Genomic DNA, 14,378 nt, shown 5'->3' on the forward strand with positions numbered 1-14,378 from the left:
CACATGGTCATAAGTATTCAGACACTTTGCTCAGTATTGAGTAGAAGCACCATTTTGAGCTAGTACAGCTATGAGTCTTCTTGAGAATGATGCAACAAGTTTTTCACACATGGATTTGGGGATCCTCTGCCATTCTTCCTTGCAGATCCTCTCCAGTTCCGTCAGATTGGATGGTGAACATTGGTGGAAAGCCATTTTCAGGTCTCTCCAGAGATGCTCAATTGGGTTTAGGTCAGGGCTCTGGCTGGGCCAGTCAAGAATGGTCACTGAGTTGTTCTGTAGCCACTCCTTTGTTATTTTAGCTGTGCATTTAGGGTCATTGTCTTGTTGGAAGGTGAACCTTCGGCCAAGTGTGAGGTCCAGAGCACTCAGGAAGAGGTTTTCATCCAGGATATCTCTGTACTTGGCCACATTCATGTTTCCTTCAATTGCAACCAGTTGTCCTGTCCCTGCAGCTGAAAAACACCCCCATAGCATGATGCTGCCACCACCATGTTTCATTGTTGGGATTGTATTGGGCAGGTGATGAGCAGTGCCTGGTTTTCTCCACACATACCATTTAGAATTATCACCAAAAAGTTCTATCTTCATCTCATCAGACCAGAGAATCTTATTTCTCATAGTCTTGGAGTCCTTCATGTGTTTTTGAGCAAACTCTATGCGAGCTTTCATATGTCTTGCACTGAGGAGAGGCTTCCGTCGGGCCACTCTGCCATAAAGGCATGACTGGTGGAGGGCTGCAGTGATACTTGATTTTGTGGAACTTTCTCCCATCTTCCTACTGCACCTCTGGAGCTCAGCCACAGTGATCTTGGGGTTCTTCTTTACCTCTCTCACCAATGCTCTTCTCCAATGATTGCTCAGTTTGGCTGGACGGCCAGGTCTAGGAAGACTAATGGTGGTCCCAAACTTCTTCCATTTAAGGATTATGGAGGCCACTGTGCTCTTAGGAACCTTGAGTAATGCAGAAATTCTTTTGTAACTTTGGCCAGATCTGTGCCTTGCCACAATTCTGTCTCTGAGCTCCTTGGGCAGTTCCTTTGAGCAAATGATTCTCATTTGGTCTGACATGCACTGTGAGCTGTGAGATCTTATATAGACAGGTATGTGCCTTTCCAAATCAAGTCCTATCAGTTTAATTAAACACAGCTGGACTCCAATGAAGGAGTAGAACCATCTCGAGGAGGATCACAAGGAAAAGGACAGCAAGTGACTTAAATATGAGTGTCTGAGCAAAGGGTCTGAATACTTATGACCATGTGATATTTCAGTTTTTCTTCTTTAATAAATTTGCAAAAATGTCTACATTTCTGCTTTTTTCAGTCAAAAAAAGAGTGTACTTTAATGAGAAAAAATGAACTTTTTAGAATTTACCTAATGGCTGCAATGAAACAAAGAGTAAAAAATGTAAAGGGCTCTGAATATTTTCCATACCCACTCTATGTGTCTTGTGTTAGGCCGGTATGCAGAAGTGCTTTTTCGCAGTGTTCGGCCAGGCCCTTTCCTGCTGGTCAGTAATTGTCAGCATTTAGGTTCTGTTGTAGAGATTCTAAGTGTGGTTTCTGCGTTTCTGCTCATGTGACGCTAAGCCACGCCCTTGCAGTCACAAGTCACTAAGCCACACCCACTTGTGGTCATGTGCCACTAAGCCACACCCCTTGTGTCATGTGACACTTTGCCACGCCCGCTGCTGTCTTGTACAGCGTGGTTGGTTGCCCTGGGGGGCTGAGGCTGTCTCTAGTGCTTTTAAGGGCTCCGTGGGCTCCGCCCCAGTGCCTAGTCTATCTCTTTCTAACCTGGGGTGAGGTCTCTGGCAGTAAATGCAGTGTTTGAGAGTCGTTGTCAAGGGTTCCTGCTGAAAGCTCCCTAGTCATCCTAGCCATCAATTAGGGCTAGGGGAATGCTGTGAGCAGCACGCTCTACCATGTCGGTTCACCGGTTGGTGTCCTTGCTACCTATCCAGTATTCCAGGGTCCGCCATTGTATGTGTTGTCACACTGCCGCTTTTACACCCATGTGTTGGGTGCTGCAGAGATTCTCCTCCTCTTTTGGAACTTAGGTTCCAGGCCCTTTCTGGCCTGCAGCTAACTGCAGCTCTATACACCGCCATCTAGTGCTCAGGCGTTACATGCTGCCAAATCCTTCCTGCTCTGCACAGCGGTGTCTTGCAGTGCAGAAGCTTATTAGTTTTGTTTTCTGGAGTGTTGTTAACTCCCAGCATTGTATCTTGTTTAGTTACTACTAGTGTGTGCACTTAACACACTAATTCATTTCTTTCTCTGTGCTTAGCTGAACATTCCTCTGGGACTCAGCTTCTGCAGCTCCTCTGTAGTCCGGTGGACCCCCCTGTTCTTTTAAGTTTTATTTTATTTTATTAAACGACACTCCAACATAACATCTTGTTCAATGATGATTAGTAGTGATGAGCGAGTATGTTCTGTTAACCCTTTCGGCGAGTATGCTCGAGCACCGAGTAGTTACAGCTGCTCAGTGTTATGCTTGAATCACTCCCGTGTGCATGATTTGCAACTGTTTGACAACTTTAATACATGTGAGGAATGTGTAAGAAATAGACATTCCTCACATGTAATAAAGCTGTCAAACAGTTGCAAATCATGCACACGGGAGTGATTCAAACATAACACCGAGCAGCTGTAACTACTCGGTGCTCGGCCAGAGCATACTCGCTGGAAGGGTTAACAGAACATACTCGCTCATCACTAATGATTAGGTTTCATTCCTCCTTACCATGGCCATGTCTCAGAGCACTGAACATCTTGAACATCTGCAGAATAATGGGTTAGTGGTCATTTCTTTCTCAACATATTTTTCGTGAACCTGTTGACTGTATGTAAGACTTTCAACAATTTTTGACTTTTCAGTGTCAGTTAAATCTAGGGATGATAATGATTCTGTGATGGACAAGACATATGAAAAAGAAAGAGGTGATAAAGAATTGATATCATCAGTGGAGAAGAGGGATGTCCTAAGTGATACACAGCGTAGGTGACGTGTGTCAAAATAACCCTCCAGGCCAAAATCTGCTTGAACTACAGTCCACTCTGGAGCAGGTAATGCAGATGGAGCTCAAAAGAGCTTAAAATGTCTGGTCATTGTGGTGTTGTGTAGTATGTGTGGACTAGTGTTGAGCGAGCACTAAAATGCTCTGGTGCTCGAAGCTCGGGCCGAGCTCGCCGTGATACTCGGGTGCTCGACCTGAGCAACGAGCCCAATGTTAGTCTATGGGAGACTCGAGCATTTTTGCGGTGGCACCCCCGGCAGTCTTTTAAAAGCCTAACAAGTGCCCAAAACGATAGTGACAGTGCTCAAATGACATGGGGACAGCATGGGGAACGCCCCAGGAAGCATTTCTAACCCCCAGGTCACTGCTGTCAACAACGTGGTCAGAGGTATTAAGCCACTTTTACGGGCTCACAATAAAACGTTCAAAAACGAAAGTGAAACTTTTTTCCTGTGAAATATGTTAAGGAACATCCTTTCCAGGGAAAAGACTTGTGTATAAGTTAAAATAAATGACCAAAAACAAAAATACTCCTCCACACCTTCGGCTATGTTCACAAGTAGCATTTTTTATGCGTTTTTGCACTTTTGTATTGCTTTCAACTATGACAAATGCATTCACCTGGAAATGTCATTTTAACACTTTACAACCTTATCTGGCCATGTGCTGTGTGACACATGCATAAAGTGCTGAAAAGACATGGGAACAGCAGGGGGAAGACCCCTGGAAGCATCTCTGACTCCCAGGTCATTGTCTAAAAGTGTGCCCATCATAAGTGATCCTTGCCGCATCAGAAGATGCAGACTTGCAACTATCCCCATGCAAGTTCTAGTCCCAGGGCAGTGTTCAATTGTACCTCCCCCATTCCTTGCAATGCAAGCGCAAGTATGCAGCCTGCCACCCACCCACCCCCAGGCTGCAATACCATACTGCTAACTTGCTTGAACTTGAAATTGGGCCTTTTAGGCATGTGGAGGCGGAATCTGGCCACCACGTCATGGCTGTGTTGGCGGCCTGGAATCCATACTCAGTCCCCAGCTGCCCGGTGGCCGGGTGTCCATACTCGGTCCCCAGCCGCCTGGGGGCAGCCGGGTGTCCATTAACGGTCCCCAGCCACCCATATTTCTCCTTGGAACATCCCCCCACACACTTTTCTTAGCCCGGCCTGCTTTCGGCAGCATTGGACGAGCCCACCAGAGAACCAGACTCCTCCGGTGGGCCCTGACTTCTCCATCGGTGGAGTTGAGAGTGCCAAGGTGAGGAGCATGATGATGATGACAGAAGTTAGCATCTGCTATGTTTTCTTTTAATGCAAGTGTAAGTGTGCAGCCTGCCACCCACCCACCCCCAGACTGTAATTCCAAACTGCTAGCTTGCACTTGAAATGGGGCCTTTTAGTTTGGAAGAGGCCGAGGCTGGCCACTACCTCATGGCTGCTTTGGCAGCGAGGTATCCATACTCAGTCCCCAGCCGCCCCTATTTGTCCTGGTGTGCCTTATACATAAGATTAAGCGCGTATACCAAAACATTACCTGTGCCCTCCCCAGTGCATTTAGTGGGAAGGAGAGCCTATTCCGCTGTAGTGTGTGCATGCCAAACCCCTGTTCATGGTACATGCGAAGATGCCTCCCACCTTGCACCTGTCGTTGCAGACTTGCAACTATCCCCATTCAGGGCAGTGTTCAATTGTACCTCTCCCATTCCTTGCAATGCAAGCGCAAGTATGCAGCATGCCACCCCCAGGCTGTAATACCATACTGCTTGTTTGCACTTTAAATTGGGCCTTTTAGGCATGTGGAGGCGGAATCTGGCCACCACGCCATGGCTGTGTCGGCGGCCTGGTATCCATACTCAGTCCCCAGCCGCCTGGTGGCCGGGTGTCCCCGCTTGCTCCCCAGCCTCCAGGGGGTGGCCGGGTGTCTATACTCGGTCCCCAGCCACCCCTATTTGTCCCGGTAACCTTTCCCACACTTTTCTTAGCCTGACCTGCTTTAGGGCAGCATTGGCCGAGCACACCGGACTATCAGACTCCTCCGGTGGGCCCTGGCTTCTCCATCAGGGGAGTTGAGAGTGCCAAGGTGAGGAGCATGATGAGGATGATAGAAGTTAGCATCTGCTTTGTTTTGTTGTAATGCAAGCGCATGTATGTAGTAGCGGCTAGGCCTGAGGTGGTCAGCGTTTTGGCGCATATCCTACTTCCTCCGAGGATTGCTGGATGTTTTCCTGCTACTATACAAGTTCTGTGACTCCCGTTAAAACAAAGCTTCAGGTGATAAATGATGGATGAGGTAGTGGCAAAGGAGAAAGAGCAGGAGGAACAGGGACCATTCACATCAATATCAGGCCAGTCAACCAGATATGTCTTGTAGGATATGTTTCTATAACAAAAGGCGCGGTTCGGCTACACAGTTATAGGGCATACAGCGAGTGCAATGCCTACCAAAAATTTCGAGGCACTCCAATGCCCCTTGGAAATGACATGGAGGTCAGAGGGCGTTAACTAAACCTTTTTTTCCATTTATAGCAACTGGGTCTCCTGTGCACTGTTGGCCTAAGCAGTGAATGGAAGGCTTTCCAAAAATTATGAGGAACTGCAATGCCCCTTACAAGAGCCATGTGTGGCACCCCAGGGGTCTGTCCACCACAGTAATAGAGATATTACGTCGGAGAGCAAGTGGGAGGTTTCCTGGTCAGGATCCCTTAAACATGCAACATCCTCCTGCCCCAGTCCTGGGAGGGGAGAATTCTGCCCTTATAAACTGGATCTGGGGCGGGCTTGAGTGAGTCAGAGAACAGAGAACAGTCAGAGTCAGAGTGAGAGCAAGGGAAAGTAACTGCAAGGAGCTCTGTAGGAGCTAGGAGCAAAAGACCAGGGGCTGGTAGCTGAGCAGAGCTCGCCCTGGCAGAAGACAATAGGAACCAGACACAGGAGTCCGAAGCTGTGAGGACTTATATATCCAGCAGCAGAAACCAGCCGGCAGGGGATTTCAGGTCCTCTGGCAATAGAAGCCCGGAGGCTCAGTCACAAGCAAGGGACCAGCACCGCCGTCGTGGAGTGGAGGCTAACAGAAGGCCCCAAGTCACCAGCCATACGGGTGAGCACTACACGGTACTCTCAGGGACATGGGCTACTTCTACCCGCTTACAGCAAGTTAGCGAGGAAGAGTGCAGAGAGACGGGGAGGCCTACAACTCCACCTGGCCAGGGGAACTCCTGCTTGCTCACAGACTGACCAGGCCTCTTATGCTAGCCAGTACTCCTGGGAGAATCTACCTTATAATAAACAGTAAAGACCCTGAACTGCACTGAAAAGACTCTGAGTCGTTCCTGCTGCGCTCGTGCACCATCACCCCCATCATCCACACTCACTGCCCTGAGGCTATACTCCTCCCGTGGGGAGTTATCCCATTCTCTTCTGCGCGCACAACACCAGCCTCAGCGGTCTTCCTCGCAGCGGTTGTACTCCCTGACCGCAATCCACGGGTGGTGCAGTCGTACAATTAACCTCAAAACCTAAGAAAGACTGCCACTGGTTTGACCAGCCTGAGCCACGGGACCGGGTCACCGCCACGGAGACTACAGACCCCAGAGACCCGACACCGGGTATCCCACACACGTGTACACACGGTCCAGGTGGCGCGTCAGATGCAGTACAGCATATTACAAACATAAGTCCCATTATTGGGGAGTGGGTGTCCCATAGTATTTGCTTATGCTTTCCAAGCAAAAGCTGCCAAAAATTAGGACGGAGCAACTTGCAATGCCCCTTACAAGAGCCATGCAGTACAGCATATTACAAACATAAGTCCCATTATTGGGGAGTGGGTCTCCCATAGTATTTGCTTATGCTTTCCAAGCAAAAGCTGCCAAAAATTAGGATGGAGCAACTTGCAATGCCCCTTACAAAAGCCATGCAGTACCGCATATTGCAAACATAAGTCCCATTATTGGGGAGTGGGTGTCCCATGGTATTTGCTTATGCTTTCCAAGCAAAAGCTGCCAAAAATTATGACGGAGCAACTTGCAATGCCCCTTACAAGAGCCATGCAGTACAGCATATTAAAAACATATGTCCCATTATTGGGGAGTGGGTGTCCCATGGTATTTGCTTATGCTTTCCAAGCAAAAGCTGCAAAAAATTAGGACGGAGCAACTTGCAATGCCCCTTACAAAAGCCATGCAGTACAGCATATTACAAACATAAGTCCCATTATTGGGGAGTGGGTGTCCCATAGTATTTGCTTATGCCTTGCAAGCAAAAGCTGCCAAAAATTAGGACGGAGCAACTTGCAATGCCCCTTACAAGAGCCATGCAGTACAGCATATTACAAACATAAGTCCCATTACTGGGGAGTGGGTGTCCCATGGTATTTGCTTATGCTTTCCAAGCAAAAGCTGCCAAAAATTAGGACGGAGCAACTTGCAATGCTGGCACCCTGGTGGTATAGTGGTGGTGGAGGCTGAGGATAAGGAGAAGAAGATAAAACAGCCGAAACGAGGAAGCGTATACCCATGTGTTGGTGTGAAGCGGTGCATGTGAATACACCTCCCGAAATAACACAGTGGATTTGACTTTGTTACTCTGCTGTCATTTGGTGAAGATGAGAAGTCTGGCCCAATCCAGCCCTTGTTCATTTTGATAAGGGTCAGCTTGTCAACATTGTCAGTTGACAGGCGAGTGCGCTTATCAGTTATAATTCCCCCAGCGGCACTAAAAACACCCTCCGATAACACGCTAGCAGCAGGGCAGGCCAGGACCTCCAAGGCGTACAGAGCGAGTTCATTCCAAGTGTCCAGCTTGGATACCCAATAATTAAAAGGCACAGAGGAATCACGGAGGACACTGGTACGGTCGGCAAGGTACTCTCTCACCATCTTTTGAAACTTTCCACTCCTTATGAGAGTACCCCGCGCCTCAGGGCCTGTAAGCTGGGCGGGTGTCAGAAAACTGTCCCAGAACGTTGACAGTGTTCCCCTGCCCCTGCTGGATTGGAGTTGCATCTCTCTCGCCTGTACGCCTTGGTTGGGCAATGAACTGTGACCTCTGCCGGTAGCATGTTCAGATGGGAATTTTTTTAACAATTCTGCAGCAAGGGCCTTCTGGTACTGCCCCATTTTTGTAGACCTCTCCACCTCAGGAATAAGAGAGTGAAAGTTCTCCTTGTAGTGGGGGTCTACAAGTGTCACCAACCAGTAATGACTGTCACCCAACATTTTGACAAAGCGAGGGTCACGGTTAAGGCAGCGTAACATAAAGTCAGCCATGCGTGCCAGACTGGTAACGGGCAAGATTTCCGTGTCCTCACCAAGATGACGACTGACCATGCTCTCCTCCTCCTCCTCCTCTTCCTCCTCCCCCCTGTCCACAGGCCACGCATGCTGAACCAACGGTATGACACTTGTACAGGTACTACCGTCTACAACGCATGATAGCAGCTTCTGCTCTTCCTCCTCCTCCACCTCCTCCTCCTCTCCCTCATTGTCCCCCAATGCACGTTGGGATGAGATGAGGCTGGGCTGTGTGTAATCGCCCGCTACGGCTTCTTTATCCATCTCATCATACTCTGGCTGCAATGCCTCCTCTTTAATTCTCTGCAGAGAGCGTTGCAAAAGACAGACAAGTGGGATGCTGACACTAATGATGGCGTCATCACCACTCACCATCTTGGTGGCCTCCTCAAAGTTTGTCAGGATGGTACATATGTCAGACATCCAGGTCCACTCCTGAGGTCTTATGTGTGGAGTCTGACCAGAATATCGACGGCCTTGTTGCAGCTGGTACTCCACAACTGCTCTCTTCTGCTCACAAATCCTTTGCAACATGTGGAGGGTAGAGTTCCAACATGTGGGGGCATCACACACCAGTCGGTGTGCCGGAAGCTGCAAGCGCTGCTGCAACACAGCAAGGGCGGTGGAAGCTGTAGCCGACTTGTGAAAATGAGCTGACAGGCGGCATACTTTCACGAGCAGATCTGGCAACTCGGGGTATGATTTAAGAAACCGCTGAACTACGGGGTTAAGCACATGAGCCAGGCATGGTACGTGTGTGATCTCACCTCGCCTCAGAGCCACCACCAGGTTACGGCAATTGTCACACACGACCATGCCGGGATGTAGGTTCAGCGGTCTCAGCCACAGATCTGTCTGCTCTTTCACAGCTGTCCACAACTCACAAGCAGTGTGAGGTTTATCACCTAAGCTTATAAGTTTCAGCACAGCCTGTTGCCGCTTGGCGGAAGCAGTACTGCAATGCTTTCAGCTTGTAACTGATGTGGTGATATCTGAGATGGAGGCTGAACATGAGGAGGAGGAGGAGGATGCGCAGGAGCTGTACACTGTGGGGGCAACTCTGACTGACATAGGGCCCGCAATCCTCAGTGTGGGGAGGATGTGTTCCATCCCAAGGTCCGACTGGGTCCCGGCTAGTGTTGAGCCACCCCCGTAGTGTTCGAGTTCGGTTCGGTTCGTCGAACACCCGTGTGTTCGCCGAACTGTTCGTCGAACTGTTCGTCGAACACCTTCGAACACCGTTAAAACCAATGGCAGGCAAACAATAACACATAGAAACACATAGAAAACACCTTCAAAGGTGTCCAAAAGCTGACAAACTGCTCAGAAGACATAACTAACACATGGAAAAGTGACAAGTACATATAGTCATGCGAAAATAAAAGAGGTGGAGGAGTAAAAGGAGGGGGAGACACAGATATAGGCATGTCATGCCCTTCTAAAATCCAAAAAGTGAGAAGCCAACATGGCCAGTCCGCGCCTGCCCGTGCCACCTCCGTGTCGCCGGGTTTGTGCCAGAGCCGCGGTGAACCCTGATGGCCAGCCCCCCTCTCCCAATACTGGTGTCTGTCCGCTGGTGGGTCGAGCGAGCCCCCCTGTGGTGGAGGCAGCTCTAAGCTTTTTAATTTAAATTGTCTCTCTAATTTGAATGAATACACTTTAAATCCATTTACAAGGATCTATTGGAGGGCAAGTCTCATGCCAGCAGCCGCGTAATTCCAGCTCCAGTAGCGTCCACTAAAGCTGCTGCAGTTAAAAAGCTTTTATAAGGATCGAGCTCGGCTGTCCACCGCAAGGCATCCTACTGCCAGTCCCAGCCCCTATGCCTTGGGGTGCCTCCTGATGCTCTTCACTGAGTATCCCGTGGTCCCGAAGCATTTCCTTTGAAAAAATGAAGTGTCCAAACTACAGGTGGTGTAGCTTGCTTAACAGCCGGGATAATCCGCTGACTAGCAGACCCTGCTACTAGGCACAAAGTATTTCCTGGGCTAGATGCAGTTAAAAATTTGTAATTAGATACTCTCGTTGGATGCTGAGAAAGCATTCCATAGAGTCTCCTGGCACGCCATATATGATTCTCTTAAAAAGCTTGGGGTAGGGGTCTAGGGGACCCTTTTATAGCCAAAATCACGGCCCTGTATCGCAATACGTCACCTAGGCTGAAGATAAATGGAACTGTAGCACCCTGAGGGCTCGGTTGCTGCAGAGGTATTGCACCTCACCCAGAGGTGTGATATCTCACTCTCAGGTAAGGATGGAGTGTGGATCAGGACCCGACACCTGCATGCATTACACCACATTGCCGTGGGGCAGGGCGACCAATATGCCCCTGAGATGGGCACGACAGTCCCTGTCCCTGGCTGGAGTGGGGGGAGGGAATACTGAGGAAGGGGAACCCTGTAGTGCAGGAGCAGGGAGGAAGCAGTTCCTGGGTGCATTGAGAAGGGAGTATAAAAGGTGGGCACCATCTTAGTTCAGTGCAGAGAAGTCTGAGCAGAAGTGGCAGGGAGCAGGGGCTCTGCATGAGCTCTGCTCCGGAGGCGGGCCTAGTAACAGAGGCCCAGGCCTGGAAGAGGGAGAAGGAAGGAAGAGGAGCGGAGAAGGCTCCAGGAACGAGGAATGAAGAGATCTCAGGGGTGCGGACGGGCGAGTCGCCACCGCACGCCAGAATCCACCTGCGTGGAGGGGTCAGGCCAAAGGGGGAGACCGGTCCCCGAAACTAGTGGAGGCAGGAAACGACCCTCAGCTAGAAACAGGAGGCTGTGACATTTTATGTGGCGCAGCCCCTCGCTACACCCGCTAGGAAGGCACCACATAGGGTCAGGGAAACTGGCGCCAAGTTTACCAAGAGGAGGCCCGAGGCAGCCGGACAGAAGGGTTGGTAAGAAAGGCCAGACAAAGGACACACAAAGGGGGTCCTGTGAAGCACTCCAAAGTTATCTGGGAGTTGTCTGAGCCCCTCACCTGGTGAGCACAGTACGACGTGGGCAGCCGTTACCTGCAGACATGGTCTGGATAATAAGAACTGTGAGTAAAGGCCCTGGACTGCATCACTGACTCCGTGTCATTACTGCTGCTGCCCTGCACCATCACCCCCATCCTCCGCATACACTGCCCTGAGGCTATACTCCTCCCGTGGGGAGTTATGCTACGCTCTGCTGCACCCACAACACCAGCCTCAGCGGTCTGCCCTGGAGCGGCGGTTCACTCTGACCGCAATCCACGGGTGGCGTAGTCGGACATTTAAACATCAAAACCACATAAATAGTTCCGCCACTGGTTTGACCACCCTGAGCCACGGAACCGGGTTGCCGCCACGGAGACTACAACCACCAGCATCCACCAAAAAGGGTCCGGCTCCGGGTGTCCAAAGGCCCAGGGGGTGCGTCAGAACATTTTCATCACCTTTCACAATCACCAATGGGACAAGGCAGGGATGTTCTCTGTCCCCTCTCTTATACATCCTAGTGACGGAGCACCTGCTCTCATCAATTCGCCATAACCCCAATATTAGGTGGATTGAGGTGGGAGGCACCGAGTACAAGTGCTCTCTATTTGCTGATGATGTCCTAGTATATATCACTCAATCACATATATCCATCCATGCTGTTATGGCTGAAATAGATCACTTTGTTACATGGTCAAATTTTAAAATCAATGCAGCGAAGTCTGAGGCCCTCGATGTCTCCCTCCCCAAATCCATATAGGATTCCATCCAGTCCAACTTTCCCTTTGCCTGGCCCTCACAGGCTATCAAATACTTAGGAATTCCTATTCATAGAGACCTCTCCCATCTATGTTATCTTAATTTTGGGCCCTTTATTGAACAACTCCATACAGACCACGGTTGGCAAGTTAGAACTGTAAGATTCACTACGTGAACCACTGGTGTTTTGTGGAAAAGCACATGTACACTGTGTTCCAAATTATTATGCAAAAAGTGTTTAGGAGTGATAAGGGAAGAATTTGTTTGTTTGTCAGTTAAACTCATTGATGGTGATGTGTGTCAGGGCTCTTTATATCACTGTAAGCAATTGCAGACACCAGTGCTAATTAGTTTGGCAGGTGTGTCCAATGAAAGGCAAGACTACTTAAGAAGGCTCTCTCACCTTATTCAGCAGCCTACATTTTCTGCCAAAATGGGAAAGAAAAAGGATGTGTCGGCTGCTGAGAAGCAACAAATGGTGGAGTGTTTAGGTCAAGGCATGACTACAATCAACATTGTGCGATGATCAGGATGAAGTGTCTTGGCAATCAAGAAGTATGTAGCTGATTCACAGTACACACGTGTGCGTGCTGATAAGGGCAAATTGAGGACTCTTTCCTACAGGCAATTACGTCAGGTTGAAAGAGCAGCGGCAAAAAAGCCTTGTCATAGCAGCAGACAAGTTTTTGAAGCTGCTTGTGCCTCCAACGTCCCCCGAACAACAAGATGCAGGGTCCTTCAGAGGTTTGCAGCTGTGCATACGCCATCCTGTCGACCTCCTCTATCCACTTCACACAAGCAGAAACGGCTCCAGTGGGCCAAACATTACACGAAGACTGATTTCAAAACTGTTTTGTTCACGGATGAGTGCCGTGCAGCGCTCGATGGTCCAGATGGATGGAGTGGAGGATGGCTGGTTGATGGACACCCCACGCAAACACGGCTACAGCGCCAACAAGGAGGAGGTGGAGTAATGTTTTGGGCTGGAATCATGGGGAGAGAGATTGTCGGCCCTTTTAGGTTCCCAGAAGGCGCTAAAGATGAACTCCATAATGTATGTGGATTTTCTCAAACAGCACTTCCTGCCATGGTTCAAGAAGAAGAACCGTGTATTTCACAGCAAGATCATTTTTCTGCATGAGAATGCACCATCTCATGCTGCACATAAAACATCTGCATCTCTGGCTGATATGGGCATAAAAGGGGACAAACTTATGGTGTGACCCCCCATGCTCCCCTGACCTCTACCCCATTCAGAACCTTTGGAGCATCATTAAAAGGAGTGTCTATGATGGCGGGAGGCAGTTCACATCTAAGCAACAGCTCTGGGAGGGTATTCTGTCCTCATGCAAAACAATTGAAGCAGAAACCATCCAAAACCTGACAAATTCAATGGACGAGAGAGTTCAGAAGCTCCTTTCGAACAAGGGGTCCTATGTGAAAATGTAACATCACCTAGAATAAAGTTTTGAGTTGAAAACTGTTTGATTTCAGTTTCTAACAACCTGCTAATGCTTATAATTTCAAAAATGACCATTTTTTTGGTCTTTATTAAAATGAAAAGGTTGATCGAAAAGTTTGGGGGATCTAAGAGTGTGGCAACCCAGTAGTCATGATTACTTCGAATTCTGACAATATGAGGGTCATGCTGCAGGTAGTGCAGCAAGAAGGCACTTATGTGTCTTGCGCATCTCGGAGCCCCAAAATTATTTTCCGGGCTAGATGCAGCTAAAAATTATTTTTAATTTTAAATCTGGTGGAGCTTATTATAGATGGCCTAATAGGATCAGTGCTGCACACTGCTACAAAGCCCAAATTATTTTCCAGTCAAGATACAGATAAACATGATTAGTAATTTGAAAGCTTAAAACGGTTGGTAGGGTGATTTTAAACAATCATCAAGCTTTTACTCTCCTCAGGATGAAACAGGGGTAGAAAAGTCGTTTCGGATCCATGATTTGTTCATCTTTATGAACGTGAGTCTGTCTACATTATCAGTGGAGAGCCGCGTGCGCTTATCTGTCAGCACACCACCAGCAGCGCTGAACACACGTTCAGACAGAACGCTGGCTGCGGGGCATGACAAGATCTCCAAGGCGTAAGTGGCTAGCTCCGGCCATTTATCCAGATTGGAAGCCCAAAAAGAGCAAGGGTCCAGTGACACAGTCGTGGCTTCAATGTTTACTTGGAGATACTCCTGTACCATCGTCTCTAGGCGTTGACTATGTGTCAGACTTCTTGTCTCCTGTGGCCTTGCAAAGGATGGGCTAAAAAAGTGGTGAAATGATTCCGCAAAATTGATGTTACCACCAGATACTGTGGTTCTGTTACGGTTTGAGTGCTGAACACTTGACGGTCCCA

The sequence above is a fragment of the Phyllobates terribilis genome, unplaced genomic scaffold, assembly GCF_046119375.1.
Source record: "Phyllobates terribilis strain yellow unplaced genomic scaffold, ASM4611937v1 Scaffold_2__4_contigs__length_985480577, whole genome shotgun sequence".
NCBI lineage: Eukaryota > Metazoa > Chordata > Amphibia > Anura > Dendrobatidae > Phyllobates > Phyllobates terribilis.